The sequence below is a fragment of the Sorex fumeus genome, unplaced genomic scaffold (genome assembly GCF_029834395.1).
Source record: "Sorex fumeus unplaced genomic scaffold, SorFum_2.1 ptg000007l, whole genome shotgun sequence".
NCBI classification, from domain to species: domain Eukaryota; kingdom Metazoa; phylum Chordata; class Mammalia; order Eulipotyphla; family Soricidae; genus Sorex; species Sorex fumeus.
Genome location: NW_026606064.1, coordinates 33,390,731 through 33,412,156, shown reverse-complemented (window position 1 = coordinate 33,412,156; position 21,426 = coordinate 33,390,731).

Below are 21,426 nucleotides of genomic sequence, written 5' to 3'. Positions count from 1 at the left end.
GTGGGCAGGCTACATTTGATAGCCTGCAAGTTTTTGCAAAGTATAATAAGATGTCATAAAAAGATGTCCTGATAAGATGTCGCACGGCCGCATTCGCGGTTCCGGGAGCAGAATTTTATAGTTCATAAAATATAAAACCAAAACTAAAGATAAGAGTAAATGTTTTGATACTATAAAGAAATAGGAACCAACAACCATTTCTAGAATATAGAATGGACTATTTTCAACATCTTCTTAAGTTCCTCAAATAGATCATAAGACTTTCCATTATTATTCAGAAATTCTCCTTGTAAATATACAAAAGGTGAACAAAATTCACATGAAAGCATGGGTGCAAATGTTTATGACAGCATTATTCATAAGATTCTTGAGTTAAAATTAACTCAAATATCTCTCAAATGAAGAACAAATAAATAGAATGTTTTTTTTTCCTATAAGGAATTTTTTTGTCATTAAAATATATAAAGTGCTGAGATAGAACAGACAGTGCTACAGTTAAGACATGTGTCTTTGCATGCTGTCAAATCTGGTGTAATCCATGGAACCACATGGTTCCCTGACTACTGCAGGGTATACTCCTAGAGAGCCCCCAAGAACTACTGGCTATGGTCCTAAAGTGCACAGTAGCATTGATGTGACCCAGGTGATTTCTAGCACCACAGGACCTGCATAGTACTTCATCCTTTGGCTCTTGCATTGAACTGCTGTCCCAGGAGGAGCCCTGGGTCTCTTGAGCATCACTTTGAAAACACTCTCCCAAATATGGTATGCTAATCATGTTTCGGAATATATTCAGGATAAAGCTTCAATGCAAGAAGTCAGCCACAAATGACCATATTTTGTTTCAATTTCTATTGAAATCTCAAAAATAAGTAAATCATTAGAGAGAGAAATGGGCAGATGAAAAACACACTGAGATTGCAGACATAGAAGGATTAGCAAGTGAAGGTTACAGAATGCAAAGTCTTCTGGGTAATAAAAGTATATCACTGGGTATGGTTATTTAATGAATATACAGCCACTGACAGATATTATTTCAACTGGTAAGGAATGCTAAAAGGTAAAGGCCCTCCCGTTGATCGTCGATTTGCTCGAGCGGGCCCAGTAACGTCTCCATTGGAGACTTTGTTGTTACTGTGTCTGGCATATCGAATACTCTCGGTAGCTTGCCGGGCTCTCCGAGAGGGGCGGAGGAATCGAACTCGGGTCGGCCATGTTGGCCGCGTGTAAGGCGAACGCCCTACCCGCTGTGCTATCGCTCCAGCCCAATTATGCAGCTAAATTTTGTTTAAAAAATTGTAAGTCAAATGTATTTGAAACAGATTGTAACATATCACTGATTTCATCCTTGGTAAATTGTTGGTAGATTCTTTCCTTTGAGGTTAGTCATCCCTCAGAATTTCTACCACTCCTTTGTTCTTCAGGTTTTTTTTTTTAAATTTTTATCAGTTAAACACCATGAAGTACAGTTGTAGATTTACAAATTTTTGTGCTTGTCTTTCAATTATACTATGATCAAACACCCATTCCTCTACCAGTGCCTATTTTCCACCACCAGGGGTCCCAGTATCCCTCCCATCCCCCATCTGTCCATCCCACTCTGCCTCTGTGGCAGGGTATTCCCTTTTGTTCTCTCTATCCTTTTGGGTGTTGTGATTTGCAAAAGAGGCATTGAGTGGCAATCATGTTTGGTCTATAGTCTACTTTCAGCATGCTTCTCCCATCCTGGGAGGATCCTACCGACACCCTTTATTTGGTGCTCCTTGAGATTAGTACCAGGAGTTTTGCTCCATGGCTTGGAGGCCAGCTTTTTTGTAAATGATCTAAAGTAGAATCAAAACAGGACCTCAGCTTTCATTTCTATAAACCAAACCTCTATTTCATTTTTGTAACCTCTCACATATATGGAAAGTTAATCTACAACGAAATAGCAAGATTATAAAATGGAGAAAGCTTCATCAACAAATGGTATTATGAAACTTAGAAATTATATGTAAAAGAAAGGAACTGGGTTAAGGACTTAGATTTTAGACTCTAATGATAAAATACATTGAAAAATACCCTTCACATCATTAACTTTAGTGGTGTCTTTGGTGATTGATTTCCATGGACAAGAAAAATAACAGCAAATGTAAAAAAAGAATTACATCAAACTACGATCTCTGTACTGAAAAAAAAAACTAAATTTAAGAGTACAAGATCAATTGAATAGGAGAAAATATTTAAATAGAATCTTTTTGATAAAGGGCTAACATTCAAAGTTTATAAAGAATTCAGAAACTCAACAATGGACTCACCAAAAAATGTAATAAAAAATAGGGAGAAGAATAGAAGAGATACAACAAAGTAGATAACCAAGAGGCACATAAAAAAGTTTTAATAATTACTAATTATGGAAATGAAAATTGAAATGATGAGAAGATACCACTTAACATAGGTTATAATGGCCTATACAAAAATGACAACAAATATTAGTGAGCATGTGGCAGAAAAGGAAGCTCCATTTACTGTTGGTGGAAATCAAAATTGGTCCAGCCTCAACTGAAAACAGTATGAGAATTTCTCAAGAAATTTAATTTAATTCAATTAACTTTGTTAATTTCATCACTATTTACAATAACATGGCTTCAAACAGAGGAAATTAAAATAATTCAAGTGTCTAATGACAGATAAGTAGATTTAAAAAGAGGTGATATCTGTACAGGTCAGATATTAGAAATACAAAGACTTGCCTTTTAACTATAACATAGATGGAAATGGAGTGGACAATGTTAAATAAAATAAATCAGGAGAAGAAAAAATACCATATTATTTATGCACATGTGGTATATAAAGAAACAAAGCATGGGTGGGGACAATTATCAATGAAAACAAATTCTTAGGCTCTGAACACAGGACTGAGGTTACCAAGAGGTGTGGGTTGAGCTGTAAAGATCCAATGGACCGTGGTAGAGATATTTTTTTCACATAGAAGATAGATGTGATGTGATAATGTTGTGCTGTTAAAGCAAAAACAGCTGACAACCCTTGTAAAATAATGTTGCTTCAATAACTATTAAATTCAAATAATGCATGATTTCTGTTTTTCTCAAAGAACTCAGAAATAAAACAAGGAATATTGTATGTTTAAAAAGTAAACAAATATCTAATGGAATACAAACACATTTTAAAAAGTAATCCTGAGACTGGTAGGTATTTATCGCATTTATTCTTTTCTGAATCATTGTCACGTCAATTTAGCTTCACCAGTTGTCAAGTTAATAGACTGGTTAACACGTAAGTGTCCTATAGGAATTCGACCATTTATAGAATAGAGTTCTTTTATACTTAACAGAAATCTATTTCTCTAGAAATAAAACTGTAATGTTTCAGATTTTATTCCATATGGACAATAGATAAGCCAGATTTCTTCATTTATCATGACTACTTTTCATTGATTTGTAAGTTTCTACTGTGCCTAGAAGCTGAGATGATAAGATATAAGCACAAAAATTTGATCTGAATAGACAGTTAATGGGCGTGGGGAAATTACTTGATATCTTAGTTCACTTGTACAACTGGAAAATGAGAACAAAGCCTACCTTACGGAATTTCTAATAAATTTTGGTGTTTACAGGAGGTAGATATGTTCTAAAACATTACTTACCTGTCATTTTCCTCACTATTATCTGCTTCACTATTTTCCTAATAAATTTTCAGCTATTAAAACCATTTTTGGTTAATAAATAATTGCCAATAACATGCATAATTTATATTTGATATGTAAGCAGAGGTTCAGAGATATTTAGGGGAGGCTGTGGAAAATTCACTTTTTTTGTCTGCTACATAAACTCATCATCTAGATTATTTTATTTTACCATTAATGTGAAATTCTTGTTTTTCAAATTTTAAGTCATCATTCTTCAACATTTTTACCCTCGAAAGCTGATTGCACTCTGGTCCACGGATCAGTAGTTATTACCCCTTTGGTAATAACCATTCAGAATTCTTAATTTCTCCAAATCCCACGGAGAGTTTGTGTTTTGAAATTATACCAGTAATTATGTTTCTACCTTCTGTTTTTTTTTAAATTTTTTAAAATTTATTTTAAAGTTTTATTCTTCTAACTTCTTTGAGCTCATCTTTATTAATTTTCAGGAAAGAGTTTATTTTGAAAACTGGGTGTTGAGTTCTGGCAATATGAAACTTTTAGGGATAGAAAGAACTTGCTCTTTTGTTAGCATATTCAGTGATTATGATCATTTTTTCTCAGTACTTTATTTTTCAAGGGTACTAAGTATTTGCTATTGTTGAGAGACTCAAAGAAATTGATGAAGGTCACAATTTCACAGATAATGTTTTTTGCTCTAAAACTTCCCTCTTTACTACATGCTCCAGTAGCAGACTTGAATAGCATTAATCCTGATCTTATATAAGTAAGAATAAGGATTGCCTCAGTGGAACTCCAGATTTAAATTTTGTATTTTTGCTTGTTTTTTCATTTGAGTGGAAAGTGTGTGTAGGCCCACCCAACAGTGCTCAGGGCTTACACAGGACTTAGTGCTCAGGGATCACTTCTGACCATGCTCAGAGGATTATATGAAGTGCCAGAGGTCAAACAACGGTTGACAGAGTGCCAAGTTCCTTACTGCCTGGACTATCTCCCCAGCCTGAATATTACATTTTGATTCCCCTCACAGGAAAGCAAAAATGAAATAAATTAAAAGACCATCTGGTTAGTAAATCAGAATATCTTAAGTTGTCTTACTATTATACTGATTACAGAACTCTAGTAAAATTTCAATCTTCAAAAAATGATAAGAATTATTTAAGTAATTTTAATATATTTTGCATACTTCTTGTACCCAATACTACTACATTCTGCACCAAGGTTTGATGTTGAAAGTATACATCATTCTTTGGTGGTGATGAGGAAAGTGTATAACTGTGTACAACAAAACTATAAAAGTTAGAGCTACTGTAACTATGCTACCCTAAGTTATAATTAAAAATTAAATTAAAAATAACTCAATTAAAATAATATACTCTTAAAAATTATGGCTACTTATGTTTGTTTTTTAAGTACTAATTTATTTAGTGCTGATTTTAAGCAGGCTTCTTGCCATAGCAAATGTTAACCTCCTTCAGATTGTCTTGGAAATCTGTCGTAGTACTAAATTGTGACTTTGAATCTTGGGACACCCAAAACTTAAGGAAGTTATGTGACACCAACATTATTTTTATAATAATATCCAACTACAATTTGTCTTTTTGATGTCCATCCTCTGCTATGTACACAGTCAACTTTCTCAACTGTAAGTATGCATGAAAGCAGAGTAAATTGAATGCAGAATTGGTGATGAGGATCCAGTTATGTTCTAATAAGTTAGACAGTAAAGTTGTTTAGAAGAAATGTGAAATAACGCATTAATTTTTCTCTGTGTTAATGTGGTTTTGTTTTATTAAAATATATTCTTTTAAATGTTATTTTTGTCATAACTAAAAGATGAGACAACTTAGAATTTTTAAATGAGTTTATAAATTCCTTTCAAAGGACCTGTTTCAATTCTTTTTAATGTATTAAAAACCAACATATAGCACTTACATAAACTACATGTAGGTATATATAGGGCTGGAGCGATAGCACAACAGGTAGGGCATTTGCCTTGCAAGCGGCCAACATGGCCAACCCGAGTTCGATTTCTCTGCCCCTCTCAGAGAGCCCAGCAAGCTACCGAGAGTATCTTACCCATACGGCAAAGCCTGGTAAGCTACCTGTGATGTATTCGATATGCCGAACAGTAACAATTGTCACAATGGAGACGTTACTGGGCCCGCTCGAGCAAATCGATGAACAACGGGAGGACAGTGACAGTGACAGGTATATATAGATGTCCTTTTGAAGAACTCTGAAGAGTTTAAAGCAGTTCAAATAGTTTGAGAAACACTGTTCTCAGCTTATTCATCCAGTTGCACCACAATGTGCTTGGACTACCGTTTTACTCACGACAGATCAAGGGTTACTACTACTTCAAAACTCACTGTCCCTGTTGGTACTACCAAATGCAGTGGATGGCAGAAAAACTCTATCTCCTACTCTTTCATCTTCTTGGGTATCCACTTATAAATTCTTTTCAGGCAAAATATGTATCTTCCTGGTTATTTAAACACACATTCAGTATCACTGACTTAAACTTTCTGTTACAAAAAAACATGGAAGCAAACTTAAGACACAATTAGAGGTTCTGAGAAATACATGAGTTAGAAAGTATGGAGACCCATATTTTTCTTAGATACTGGACATTTAGGTACTTTAGGTTTCATCATGCAGTTAAGGATTAGAATCATCAGTGATAGCAAAGTGGAATATTGCAAACGCCTTTGATAAGATCCTTATTTCTTCATGTCCTAGGGATGGTTACTAGGTTCTGTTGTAACCAGAGAAAAAGGAAGAATTGGGGAAGGGGTTGCTTGGAATACTACTTAGAATACTACTTTGCTGCAATATCAGTTATTAACGTTAATATGGACTCCATTACAGAATTCACAAATTAGATTGTTAGCCTGCCTTTTTTTATACCCATGTGACAATAGAAATAGATTGATTGCAGAGAAAGTTTTAAACGAACAAACTTATCCCCTTTGTGTTCTCAGTGCCCCCAGTCACTATACAAACAAGTATGAACTCCTCAGCTAGATGAGAGGCATATGACACAAGACCCTTTATACCCATCACCCCAGTAAGAATGTCAGATGTGTGACAGGATATTTGGGACAAGCTAACTCACAGTAATCGCCTCAGTAAGAACAAGTCAACTGTCAGATGTGTGACAGGATATTTGGGACCAGCTAACTCCCAGTCATCCCACATTTGACTGCAGATAAATGAACAAGGCCAGATGAAAGCCTCAGGCACTCCATAACTTTCTGGCAGAATGGGAGAGCAAACACATGACTATTATTGCTTTAAACTCTAAGTTTTGGTAGACTTGTAGATAGTATGTATTTGATATTGAAAATTTACACTGTTCTAATGCTTGTAAAATTTTTATGAAAATTTCTATGATACAGTTTGAGTTTGTTATATTGCTTTGCTTCTTCTGCAAAGTTGAAGAAATCAGTAAAAATGGTCAAGTCTTCAATTTGTAATACTCCGGAGTCATCAATATGTTGGTGGTATAGATTGTACAATGTCTAGGTGAGCAATATCAGCTTTTGAGTAGATACATTTGGTTACATCTCTCATTCTGAACTTCCCATTTTCTCTAATGAAAAAATGATATTTTCATTCTATTTCCTTCAAGAAATTTTTAGGACGGAAACCACACACAATGATGCTGAGGGCCTTTCCCTGGATTTGTGTTCAGTATATTAGGATACCACATGGAGTTAGAAATATTGAACTAGGGTAAGTCAGTGCAAGGCAAGCACTCTGACTGCTATACTATCTCTCCAGACACCCTTCAAGAATTTGTTTAAAAGATGCTCAGTTACAATACCATAAATGACAATGAATTAATCAAATAAAGGTTACTTGACAACATAAAGACAATAGCTTATGAACGACATCCATGTGGTATGAGAATTCGAACATTAAAAGTGAAAATACATCTGTTAGGAGAAAAGTAGTAGTAGAGGTTTGGATGATGATACAGTGGGAAGAATCACAAAAGCTACTGCCTTAAATCTATCTTCCAAACAATGGAGAAGGGGCACAAGGAACAACTCTCTGTCCTCGCTTAGAAAGTCTGACAGAGCCTCTCTAGCTTAGAAATAGGAATATTCCTCTAAGCCTCTTTGCTTGTATTTTAAAGATTGTGAAAATTAGAACGAAGATTTAGTTTTACCATTGAATTTGTGACCCTCTCCAAGATATGATCTATAATATATTCTTTCATGACGATCACTTCACTTGATAACTTGACATCCTGTTACTCATCAACTTGCTCGAGCAGGTGCCAGTAACATCTCCATTCATCCCTGTCGCGTGCTAATGTAGCCCAATGACATCTGCTCATTCTAGAAAACAAACAGACTCAAACCAATCGTTCAGGCTCTTGACGAAGAAGTCTGACCATCTCATAGGTGGTCGACCATGCAATCTTTGATGTCGTATGGAATCCAGTTGGTAATAGCTCTAGTCCAGTGGTCGTCTCCAAATCTCATTACATGCCCAGCCCATCTGATTTTCGACACCTTGGCAAACGAGACAGCGTCACTGATTCTTGACCTTCAACGAAGGTTGAAACTCTGGATTCTCTCATTTGAATGAAGCATGATACTCCAAGCATAGCTCTTTTGATTCCTCTTTGGGAGATCCAGATAGCATTCTCCTCCTTCTTGTGTAAGGCCTAAGTCTCTGAGGCATATGTTAATGCAGGCAGAACAGTGAAATTGAAGAGATGTGACCAAAGCCGGAGGTTCTTTGTCCTCTTTGCTATTTCTTTGACGTTCTTGAAGGCATTTCAAGCTGCTCTCTTCCTCCTGCGCAACTCAGGTGCCAGGTCATTCACCATGTTGACTTCTCAACCTAAGTACACATAACTGTTGCATTTGGAGATGTTTGTCCCATTGAGAGTGAATGGAACGTCAGGAACAAGATCATTTCTCATAAACATTGTCTTTGTGAGATTCAGCTGTAGTCCAACCTTTCCACACTCACACACTCACGGTCAAAGTCGGCCAGCATTAGTGCTGCTTGGCTGATGTTTGGTGTTATAAGAACGATGTCTCAGCGAAACTGAAGTGGTGTAGTTGCTGACTGTCTATCTTCATTCCCATTCCTTCCCATTCCAGTCGTCGCATCGCGTTCTCAAGGGTGGCACTGAAGAGTTTTGGTGAAATGGTATCACCCTACCGAACCCCTCTCTAGACATCAATGATCACCTCCCTGTAGAATGGTGAGATTCTGGTAGTGAATCCACAATACAGCTCACAGAGGATCCTGATGTATTAACTTTGAACATCCTGTTTGGCTAGGGCCTCGATGACCACTTCAGTCTAAACAGAATCAAAGGCCTTCTTTAAATCAATGAACATTAGACAGAGTGGCATCTTGAACTCCCGAGAAAACTCAATGAGTTTGGTTATCTTGTGGATATGGTCAATTGTGCTGAATCATTTTCGGAACCCGGCTTGCTCGCATGGGTTGTACTTCATCTAGTGTTGTGCCAATCCTATTTAGGATGACTCGAGTGAACAGCTTTTAGGCTGGGGCAACAGGCAGATTGGGCGATAGTTGCCAATGTTATGGATGTCTCGCTTCTTGTATAGTAGTATAGTCCTGCTGGTTTTCCATTGGGACAGAACCTTGCATTCAGACCGGAGGTAGCGTGTAAAGAGCCAAGCCAGTGTATTGATGATGAGTAGATTCTTCAGGTGTTTGGGTCTGACCTTGTCTGGGCCTCGTGCTGTTCGCATCTTTACTGATGAAAAGGTGTGTTGGATTTTGGAAGGGAGAATATTGGGAAGGACATATCCATCCTGCGGAATTTTGTATGTAGGCAGGTGGACATGGCTATCGAAGAGATCCTAGTAGAAGTCATGGACAATCTTCTCCAGTTCCCTTTTGGAAGATGTGATAGATCCATCTGGATGTCGGAGGGCAGTCATCTTGGTCTTGTATTTGGTGAAGGAGAGGAGGGCATTGCAAATGCATTTCCCAGCTTCTGCTGCATCTGCCAGCACTGCTGCTCTTCTCTCTTTGAGGTCTTCCTTTATCGCTTCTCTGCACTGTTTTGCGAGCTCGGACATTCACTTATGGTTGCCTGAGGCTTGCACCAGGCCACATTGACGAGTGAGCCCAAGAGTTTTTAAAGACAGTCATCTTTTTGTGTCTATCTCTCTCTTGACGTTCCTCACACAATCATGGAGGTGCTGAACCAGTCGCTCATATTCGTAGTCAATGTTGTCAACGACGGCATCTTCCCAGGTTTCTGCAATAGTGCCAAAGAGCTCCCAGTTGGTAATCATTCTGGGAGTTTTCTTCTTAAACTTTGCAGCTATTTCTCCCCGCTCTCTACAGTAGAATTTTGCACAGAGGAGACAGTGGCCTGATCCCATTTGGAATTTTGGGACAACAGCAACATTGGTCAGGCAAGACCATCGATTGAATATGATGTGGTCAATTTTGTTGTGGAATCGTCCATCAGGAGACTCCCATGTCCAACGTTTAGACTCGGCCTTCTGGAATTGTGAGTTACCATGGCTGGTCTTGGTTGACATGATGAACTTGGACAGTCTCTCTCCCTGTTTCTTCCATTCTAGGCCATTGGTCCCAATGTGGAATTCTTCAGCTGATATTCTTGGTCCTATCTTAGCATTAAAATCACCAACAATAATTTTGTAGAAGGAATGGTCTTCTGTATAGAACTCCAGCTCCAGCTCTTGTAGAATTTCTCAATTTCTCCTTCATCATAATTGGATGTTGGTGTGTAGACAATCAAGATAGAAACTGCCAGCAGTGAGCCACATCTATTCAACTGTAATCATTCGATTTGGGTTGTTAGGCATTCGAATGAATCAATGGTGAAGGCCAAGTTCGTGTTGACAAGGACACCAACACCACCAATGCCTCTTTTTTCACATGTTCTAAGCAACCGTTCTACCCCAGTGTCGAAAACTGCATGATGTGATTGACATCTTCTCGTCTCCATTAGACCAATTATGTCATACTTGATTTTTCGCGCTTGCACCATCAGTTCCTCAAAGGATGCATCTGATGCCAGTGTACATGCATTGAAAGTACAGACAGTCATTTTTGTCATTCTTTGTTTTGGCAGCCTAGGTTGGTCCTGAGATTTTATCAGCCTCTCCTTCCTCATCCTTCTTAATGCTGCCATATTAGTGGCTCTTTCAGGGTCAGGAGAATGGGACCCATTGTATTTACTGGTTTTCACATATCGAATACACCACTGGTAGCTTGCCAGGCTCTGTCGTGTGAGCAGAACACTCTTGGTAGCTTGCCATGCTCTCTGAGAGGAATAGATTAGGGTGGCCTCTAATCAACCTTACAGGTGTTTCCATGCTTCAAACCATATTTAAACTCCTTCAAATATGGTACAGTAATCTTGTATTAAGTGTTTTATGATGTGTAACACTGCCACGCACTCTGGAAAGCATCATGGGTGGCATCCGCGGCTGGATAGTGGAGGTAATGAAGGTCTGCCTGGCTACTGGGAGCAGGCAGAGAATCTCTGCTTCCATGTCCATTGAGCCTGGAGTCCGAGGTCAGAGAGTTCCGCTTCCTGGGGTCCTGATCCCACATGAAGTTGTATAAATTTTAAAAAATGCACTTTAAATTTCATCATGATTTATAAATAGTAAATTCTTAATTTGTATACCCATTTCATATATCTATACCAGGATTGCAAAATAATATCTTGGTTGAAAGGATGTTGAAAGTAGAAAAAGTTTAAGAATCCCAGAATTATAAAACAGGATAATTAAAAAGTATACCTTTGAGAATTACAAAAATAGCATGTATGAGTCTTCTCTTTCCCTTCCCCCTTTTGTAACTCACACTTTTAATTTAGTTATTTTTTAATGTTTTGGGTTTGGGGCCACACTCAATGGTGCTTGGAGTTATCCTGGCTCTTAACTCAGGAATTACTCTTCACTGACTTGGAACATATAGGATGCAGGGATTGAACCTGGGTAGTCTGCAGGCAAGACAACAGCCCCGCCTGCTATACTATCTGTCCAGTCCCACACTTTTCTGTTTTTTTAAATAATGGATGACATATTGTAAAATATATTTTGAAGAAGAAAACAGAATTTATTTTAGTATCACACTGACTTTTGTGAATTCTTAGGCAGTTTTGTCCTCTGTAGACCCTTTCTCCTATAAAACCATGTTAAATTATAGTTTATGGCTGCATTTGCAAAAACACAAATATAGCCTTTGTCTTCAAGGTAAATATTTTACTAAAATGTTTTTTTTGGTCTTTTTGAGTCACACCCAGCAATGCTCAGAAATTATTCCTTGCCCTGCACTCAGGAATTACTCCCGGTGATGCTTGGGGGACCATATGGGCTGCCAGGTTGAAATTAGACCAGATGTGTGCAATGCAAATGCCCTACACACTTCTGTCACTCCTGGACCTAAAATAGGTTATTAGGGTTAGATAGTATGATGTATAGGGTGTTGCCTTGCATGTGGCTGACTGGGTTTCCCTGCACCCAATATAGCCTCCAGAGACCTACCAGGAGTGATTTGTGAGCATAGAACCAAGAGTTAACCCTAAGAATCGCCAAGTGTGGTCCAAAAACAAAACAAAAAATATTTTTAAAGGAAAACTACTCAAGAAGTTTTAAACATTCTCACATCACACATTAAAAAGGAAAAAGGAGTAAGATTTTAGAAAAACAGGTGTGTGGGGGGAGTATGAAAGGTGATGAGATAGATATATCAATTAAGTGGATGTCATTTTATAATGTATATTTTTACTAAGTCATATTGTATAATTCAAACATATAGAATTTTATTCAGCATTTATTCCTCAATGATTTTATTTTTAATTTATTTATTGAATCGCTGTGGCAAAAGTTAGAAAGCTTTCAGGTTTAGGTCTCGGTCATGCAAATATCAATCACATTTCCCTTTACCAATACTTATTTTTCACCAAGAAGAACCCCAATAAACCCCCCCAATCCCCCCCCCCAATGTCTGTGGGGTAGATGAATTCTAGTTAACACTCTGCCTACTTTGAATAGCTTCATTGTTTTGATAAAAGTTGCACCATTATTATTTAGACTTTACCCCCTCCCCCCCCCCCCCCCCCCGCAAATCATCCATGCTGAAAAAGCATTGTGAAATGATTTGCTTTCTACAGCTGGGTTCAAGAATTAAATGATGTCGCATGGCCGCAATAGCAGCCGCGTGGTTTTGGATTTCTGCTATTTTATTTATTAACCCTGCAAGTATTTCTACTGAGAGTCAGAAAGTTAAGAGATTGGTCTCTGTGCTTCTGGGGCTGTGGCTGTGCCAGAGAGCTGCTTGTGGGGGGCAACTGGTGACCTCGGTAGGGAGTGAAGGACAGGCGGGAACGTCCCCCATCCCATGAGGTATCCATTGCACCCCCCACCCCTGGCTCAGACCTGCTCTCCACAAGGCTCCTATGCGGCCACCATCTTTCTTTCCAGAGAGGAGAGAGCGAATGGGGCAACATCCTTTCCCCTCCGGGCAGGCAAGATGGGGCGGATTAATGCATAGTCCATTTGCTTTTCTGCTCCAAGCTGCTGGTTTTCTGTATTAAGTCCTTGTGCTTCTGGGGCCGTGGCCGTGCTTCCTCAATGATTTTGGAGAAAAAATAGGGCAGTACATAAGAGTTTGTGTCAAAAACTTACTTTCAGGTAAAGGAGTGTCTAAGAATTTAACTTTTTTAAAATTTGAATGACATAAAGGTGGAAAACTATACAATATATAAGTACTCATTTTTTTTTGTTTGTTTTTGGGCCATGTCTACAAGTGCTCAGTGTCTTTTCCTGGCTCTGTGCTCAGGGATCCTAGCAGGATTTAGGGGACCACATTTGATGCTGGCAAACAACCAAGGTAGGCTGTATGCAGGGCAAATGCCCTATCTGCTGAACTTTTGACATATTTTAAAGGTATTTAAGAATTATTTATTAAAGTCTTTTGAGGTTAGATATTTTCACTGTGAATTTTTCAAACCCATGATAGACAATTCCTGTGATAAATACATCTATTTTTCCAGATATAAAAGATATAAAACTCCTCAATTCATGTAATGAAGCAAATACAATTAATTTTAAAACATCATAAAAATGACACTTCAAAGACGACTGTGGATCAGACACATTAAAAATATTCAAAATAAAATGGTGAGTTTTCTAACTCAATGAAGACCCCACCATTTTATCCTTCTCTTGGTTTCCAATGCCCCCCCCCCGTTTTATTGCCTTCCCTTGATTTAATGATACTTTCTTCCATATCATTTGTTAAAATTTTTCTCAACTTTGATTATAAATGGTGATTCTTACTATCTTAATATTTATAGTCAATTTTTAAAAATTTCACTGTATCACTGTCATCCTTCTGTTCATCCATTTCCTCAAGCAGGCAGCAGTAACATCTCCTTCGTCCTAGCCCTGAGATTTTAGAAAGTGCCACATTTGAGGCTCTTTCAGGATCAGGGGACTGAGACCCATCATTGTTACTGGATTTTAGCATATAGAATATGCCACGGGTAGTTTGCCAGACTCTGCCGTAGGGGTAGGATACTTTCGGTAGCCTGTCAGGTTCTCCAGAGTAAGAACTAGATAATAAGATGTTGCGCAGCCGCAAATGCGGCCACGCACTTCTGGGAACTGAGTTCAAAAAAAAGATTACAATTTTTTTTACTACTAATAGAATAACATAGGAAACCTTTAAGCCTTTCAGTTACATAAGAATCTTTTACCACATTCCATGTCTATTTTATTTTTTACTTTATTTGTAATTTAGAACTCAACTTAATATCTTGATATAAATTCTCAAAAGATTTTATAGAAATAAATTAAACTAATAAAAATAAATAACATCTTACTGCACATTCTTGGTATTATAAGATTATGGGTTTATAAGCAGCATAAGATGGGCAGTAGAAAATTACTATTTTCATTCCTGAGTTGTTTTTAAACATCAATATAAATAGATATGTTTGCATAATGTAAAATAATTTTAGAACGTTTCAACTGGTCCTTTAGGATTTAGAAATGACATTTAAATTATAAATGTTTATTTAAAAGCATCATTAGGTGTATCCTAATGATGCATTAGAATTATTACAAGAACTTTAGGATGATGATTTTGAGGAAAATAAAGGCACAGTTGCTTGACTTTGAATAACTCTCCAAGCCTTTATTAAATTCCCTTCCTTTCCAGAGTAAAGCAGTTATTTGCAAATTTTCATTAACAATTTTCTTGATTTCTACCAAGAATTAACTGAAAAAAACAAATCTGCAATTATAATCCTGTCAGAAATGTCCTATTTGAAATGGTATTTAATTTGATGGGGCAACTATTAAATATGATTGTTTAATTTGCATTTAAGGTTCATCTTCAAGAACAAGAACTTCACTTCCTTTAATAACAAGATTTATACAATATTGATTGTGGAAATAAGTCCAGCATATTTTTGAAATCATATTCAGTTAAAATTTTGTCATTTATTAGTAGATTAAAATCCTGGATAGACTTCAAGAATCTCAAACAAATGAACAAATTCACTCAAAGTTATAGACAACTGCTAAAGCTGGTAAAGAAAAATTAGATGATTCTTTGTGATTTTGTTTTGTTTTGGTGGGTCACACCCAGTGGTACTCAGGGCTTACTCCTGGCTGTGCACTAAAGTATTATTCCTGGACGTGCTCATGAGGCATATGGGGTGCTGGGGATCAAACCTGGGTCTGCTGCTTTCAAGGCAAATGCCCCACTAGTTGTGATATCTCTCAGGTCCCAAGTTTGTTCTTGACTTGTCCCCACCTATCTCTCCCTCCTCCCCTCCCCTCCCCTCCCCTCCCCTCCCCTCCCCTCCCCTCCCCTCCCCTCCCCTCCCCTCCCCTCCCCTCCGCTCCTCTCCCCTCTTCCCCGTTCCCTTAACTCTTCTTCTCTCCCCTCCCCTCTCCTCCTCTCCTCTCCTCCTTCCCTTCCCTCCCCTCCCCTTCCCTCTCCTCCTATTTTCCTCTCCTCTTGTCCTCTCCCCTTCCTTCCTTCCTTCCTTCCTTCCTTCCTTCCTTCCTTCCTTCCTTCCTCCCTCCCTCCCTCCCTCCCTCCCTTCCTGCCCTGTCCCTCCCTGCCCCCTCCTTCCCTCTTCCCTCCCTCCCTCCCTCCCTCCCTGCCCCCTCCCTCCCTTCCTCCCTCCTCCCTCCCTCCTTCTTCTCTCCCTCCCTCACCCTTCTTTCCTTCCTTTCTTCCTTCCTTCCTTTCTTACTCCCTCCCTCCCCCTCCCTCCCTCCCTCCCTTCCTGCCCCCTCCCTTTCCTCCCTCCTCCCTCCTCCCTCCCTCCTTCTTTCCCTCCCTCCCTCCCTCCCTCCTTTTTCCTTCCTTCCTTCCTTCCTTCCTTCCTTCCTTCCTTCCTTCCTTTCTTCCTCCCTCCCTCCTTTCCCCCTCCCTCCCTCCCTCCCTCCCTTCCTTCCTTCCTGCCTGTCTGCCTGCCTGCCTGCCTCCCTTCTTCCCTTCCTTCCTTCCTTCCTTCCTTCCTTCCTTCCTTCCTTCCTTTCTTCCTTCCTTCCTTCCAAGTTCCTTCCAAGTTCCTTCCTTTCTGCCTCCCTCCCTCCCTCCCTCCCTCCCTCCCTTCCTGCCTGCCTGCCTCCCTTCTTCCCTTCCTTCCTTCCTTCCTTCCTTCCTTCCTTCCTTCCTTCCTTCCTTCCTCCCTCCCTCCCTCCCTCCTTCCCTCTCTCCCTCCTTCCCCATCCCTTCCTCTTCCTTCCTTCCTTCCTTCCTTCCTTCCTCCCTCCCTCCCTCCTTCCCTCTCTCCCTCCTTCCCCATCCCTTCCTCTTCCTTCCTTCCTTCCTTCCTTCCTTCCTTCCTTCCTTCCTTCCTTCCGTCCTCCCTCCCTCCCTCCCTCCCTTCCTGCCCTGTCCCTCCCTGTCCCCTCCTTCCCTCTTCCCTCCCTCCCTCCCTCCCTCCCTGCCCCCTCCCTCCCTTCCTCCCTCCTCCCTCCCTCCTTCTTCTCTCCCTCCCTCACTCCTTCTTTCCTTCCTTTCTTCCTTCCTTCCTTTCTTACTCCCTCTCTCCCCCTCCCTCCCTCCCTCCCTTCCTGCCCCCTCCCTTTCCTCCCTCCTCCCTCCTCCCTCCCTCCTTCTTTCCCTCCCTCCCTCCCTCCCTCCTTTTTCCTTCCTTTCTTCCTTCCTTCCTTCCTTCCTTCCTTCCTTCCTTCCTTCCTTTCTTCCTCCCTCCCTCCTTTCCCCCTCCCTCCCTCCCTCCCTTCCTTCCTTCCTGCCTGTCTGCCTGCCTGCCTGCCTCCCTTCTTCCCTTCCTTCCTTCCTTCCTTCCTTCCTTCCTTCCTTCCTTCCTTCCTTCCTTCCTCCCTCCCTCCTTTCCCCCTCCCTCCCTCCCTCCCTCCCTCCCTTCCTTCCTTCCTGCCTGCCTGCCTGCCTGCCTGCCTCCCTTCTTCCCTTCCTTCCTTCCTTCCTTCCTTCCTTCCTTCCTTCCTTCCTTCCTTTCTTCCTTCCTTCCTTCCTTCCAAGTTCCTTCCAAGTTCCTTCCTTTCTGCCTCCCTCCCTCCCTCCCTCCCTCCCTCCCTCCCTTCCTGCCTGCCTGCCTCCCTTCTTCCCTTCCTTCCTTCCTTCCTTCCTTCCTTCCTTCCTTCCTTCCTTCCTTCCTTCCTTCCTCCCTCCCTCCCTCTCTCCTTCCCTCTCTCCCTCCTTCCCCATCCCTTCCCCTTCCTTCCTTCCTTCCTTCCTTCCTTCCTTCCTTCCTTCCTTCCTCCCTCCCTCCCTCCCTCCCTCCCTCCCTCCCTCCCTCCCTCCCTTTCTCTTTCTTTTCCTTTTTTCTGTAACAAAGTAGATAACCAAGCAAAGACAATGGAGCAAGTATATGATACTAAGGACCTAACCAAGACCACAGGCAGGTGTTACATTAGGTTTAGTTTCATTCAGAATGCAACAAAGAGTCCTTTATGTACTAATTATTGTATCTTGTTGCTTCAAGTAAATAAAGTGTACCAAATAAAAGATAATTAATAATCATCAGAACAATGTGGAATAAGCCTATGTGCTCAAATCTGTTCATGAGTCAAGAAGGTTATCCCAGTGTGACAGACTGAAATAGGGAGGAAGCAAGCAATGAAGACCTTTCAATGGCTCTTGCCTGGATGAATGGTGGGGTTTTTCTTGGATCTTTCTAAGTCTTTTTGTCTTCTTCTTGAGCACCTCCTAATAAGCAATACTCTCCTCAATATAACTAGGTAGTTTAGCCCTCTGTTATGATCTGAGGTATTCTTTATTTGTATTAACCATCATTCCACTTTAATATAAACTATGTGATTATATTAAATCAAACAATATCATTAAAATACCATTTCAGTTTTTCAGATAGTAAGTCATCTACAAAATAGAGGATCTCTAGTCTGAATTCAGAATAATTTGCCTGCAAACCTTAGTATTTAACAGGTATTCAAAAATTGCCTGGATTCTTAATCTCAGAATTAGATTTACTGCTTCTTTTTACCCTTTTATTTGACTTTACACTGAAGACTTATGTGGAAATAACACGTTTTGTCTGGTTTTGTAATAGCAACTTCTTCAGGTTGTTCTGATTACACTTATTTCAGGGCATAATGAGTAGTTGAGGTTTGAAAAGTTCAGAAACTTGACAGTTGTTTTAAACCTAATCAATAGTATTGGTAGAATTCCCAATGAGAACTAAATCCAAAGGCTTGACTCTCTGCTATGCTTACCCTGTCATGGAAATAGGCATCAGTGATATTTTATAAACCATGGCAGAAATAAGACACACTTTTCAACAAAGCCAGTTCTTGTGTATAAGTCAAATTGACGTTACTGCCTTTGTAGTAACTTCTTCATTCACTGAACATCAATTTCAAAGACTTTAAGACTTCTTCTTAAAACAAAGAAGTTCATTCCTAACTGAATTTTTTTTGCAGGGCACGGAGGATTTATTCCTCAGTAGAAGTCTTCCAAATACTTTTGAGCACTCTGAATGCTGTGGGGGTTAAAAAAAAAGGAGGTGCAAAGTGCACAATTATTGTCACAATACATGTGCGAACAATCACATTGTTACAGAAATTTACCCAGTATCTCCCTGGGTCTTGTCTGTTGAGTAAGATATGTCACCAGAAGATTTTTCTTTGTCCTAAAGTGTGGTTCGAATTGATTTTTCTAAATGGCTTCAAAGTGTGCTTTCATTCTATAATCCATCCTAAGTGTTTTAAAATAAAAGAACTATCAAATTGCTTGGCAGAATGAGGCTTTTTGATGCCCAGAAAGACCAATTTATATTCAGTGGGCGCCCTGGCAAGCAGCATGATTGATATCATTCAGATTTGAGTCCCGAAGTGATAAATAGTTACACATGGCCAAGCGCCACACTTCAGGGCTCTCGGCCCCTGGTGAGTTATTGTTTTGTTTTGCCCCTGGTTCTTGTAGGCTGAAAAACTTCGTTTTCATAAATTAATCAGTGATGGCATTTTGCATTTCTGATTTGTTGCCTCTCTCAAAAAGCCTTTACTTGCAGTTTATAAATGCTGAGTGGCACAGTTTCAAGCCGCCCAAAGAGATATGAAACAATTGGATAATCAAAAGGCTTTCTGTGTGTTATTGAAGCAAATAATACAGGATTCTCTAAAAGCTTTATTTTTAAATTGAAGGGCGTTTAAGTGCAATGAAGATCTTAAATGTTTTAATTATATGTTGATTATATCTGATGGGATATTTATTAAAATTATCTATAAATTAAATAACAAAGTTATGACAATATACCAAGCATTCATTTTAAGGAAAACTATTTCTCTTTCAAATTTTTCTATCAGGTCTTCCACAATCCAACCCCATATCTTCTTTCATCAGAAGTAAACACTATATGGGGATATGGTGCCGCCAGCAGGTCAATCTGTACCTGTGAGGTGAGTGCATCAGTTGTCTGATAGCGCCTTCAGAGTTCCAGATATCCCAAAATTGGTGCTGTGCCTTTGGACAGACCTCAAAAACTTGGGGCAACATTTACCAAGAAAGTAAACAGCCGAAAGTTAGGTATGTGGGAGACATACCCACAAACCAACTTGGGCTAAGCTATATAATTGAAGGCATGGCCTCTTTGGTTCCTGATTGAACTGCTTAATAGCCATGATCCCAGACACTCAGAAACAAATCTCAAAACACAAAGGTTTTTTCAGAAATGCACCCGGCCCCTGAAGTAGGTTACTGGCGCTGGGCCAACCCAGGTGGGAATAGGTATGTGCCTTGGCCTGTTCCTCCTGGTGGCCCAGTGGCTGCCATCCTCCAGAAGCCACCAGACAGTCAGATTTGAGCCCGCAGTGACGAGACACGTGGGGCCTAACGGGATGTGGGTGAAGCCGGCCCTTTCCTCCTCACCCCTAAGTTGCCTGTCAAGTGGCCCCTCTGGCTCCTGATCAAGCTGCTTAATGGCCATGATCTCAGACTCAGAAACAAATCTTGGAACCCAGTGGCTTTTGGCAGAATACTTTTTTCTCTTCAAATTTAATTTACCTGGAACGATTTTGAATATGGTATAAGCATGTGTTCAGTTTTACTTTTCTGTTAAATACACAAAAGCAGAGTTGTTCTAGCATTATTATGTCTCCACTTCTTCCCTTCATATCATTGCTATCCCTGTCACTCATTTATTAAATTTATATTTTCTATGTGTATAAATTGTTTCTGATTTTATCACAGAGGTTAGGGATCAAAATGTATATATAAAGAAAGACATGTTATGGTAGTGACAGAGTGATAGTACAACAGATAGTGGATTTGCGTTGCATGCAGCCAAACTGAGTTGGATTCCCATCATCCCACATGGTCCCCTGAGTACGGCCAGCAGTAATTTTTTTTTTAGGACTATTTATTTATTTTTTAGACTTACAAATTTTTGTGCTTGGGTTTCAGTTATACAATGATCGAGTACCCATCCCTCCACCAGTGCCTATTCTCCACTACCACTAATCCCAGTATCCCTCCCACTCTCCATCCCCGCATCCCACCCTGCCTCTGTGGCAGGGTGTTCCCTTTTGTTCTCTCCCTCCTTTTGGGTGCTGTAGTTCGCAAAAGAGGAATTGAGTGGCAATCATGTTTGGTCTATAGTCCACTTTCAGCATGCATCTCCCATCATGGGAGGATCTTTCCAACACCCTTTATTTGGTGCTCCCTTCTCTATCTGAATTGCCTTTACCCCTAGAGTGTGCGGCTGGCCTCCAAGCCATGGAGTAAAACTCCTGGTAATTATCTCGGCTATTCTTTGGTGTTAGTCTCCTATTTTGCTACTTTCTGTCCCCCAGATGAATGCAATCTTTTTATATCTATCCCTCTCTTTCTGACTCATTTTGCTTAGCATCATACATTCCATGTAGTACCACTTGTATGTAAATTTCATAACTTCATCTTTTCTAACAGCTACATAGTACTCCATTGTGTAGATGTACCAAAGTTTCTTTAGCCAGTCATCTGTTCTCGGGCACTCAGGTTTTTTTCCAGATTCTAGCTATTGTAAACAGTGATGCATTGAACAAAAAAGTGCAGATGTCACTTCGACTATACTTTTTTGCCTCTCTGGTATATATTCCCAGGAGTGGTATTGTGGATCAAATGGGAGCTCAATTTCTAATTTTTGGAGAATTTTCCATACGCCAGCAGTAATTATTGAGTGCTGAGACCAGAGTACCCCCTGAGAATCACTGGGTGTGACCCAAAAAGCCAAAAAAAAATTTTATCGTAGCAAGTGTTTTAATGATAATAAAAAGATGAAG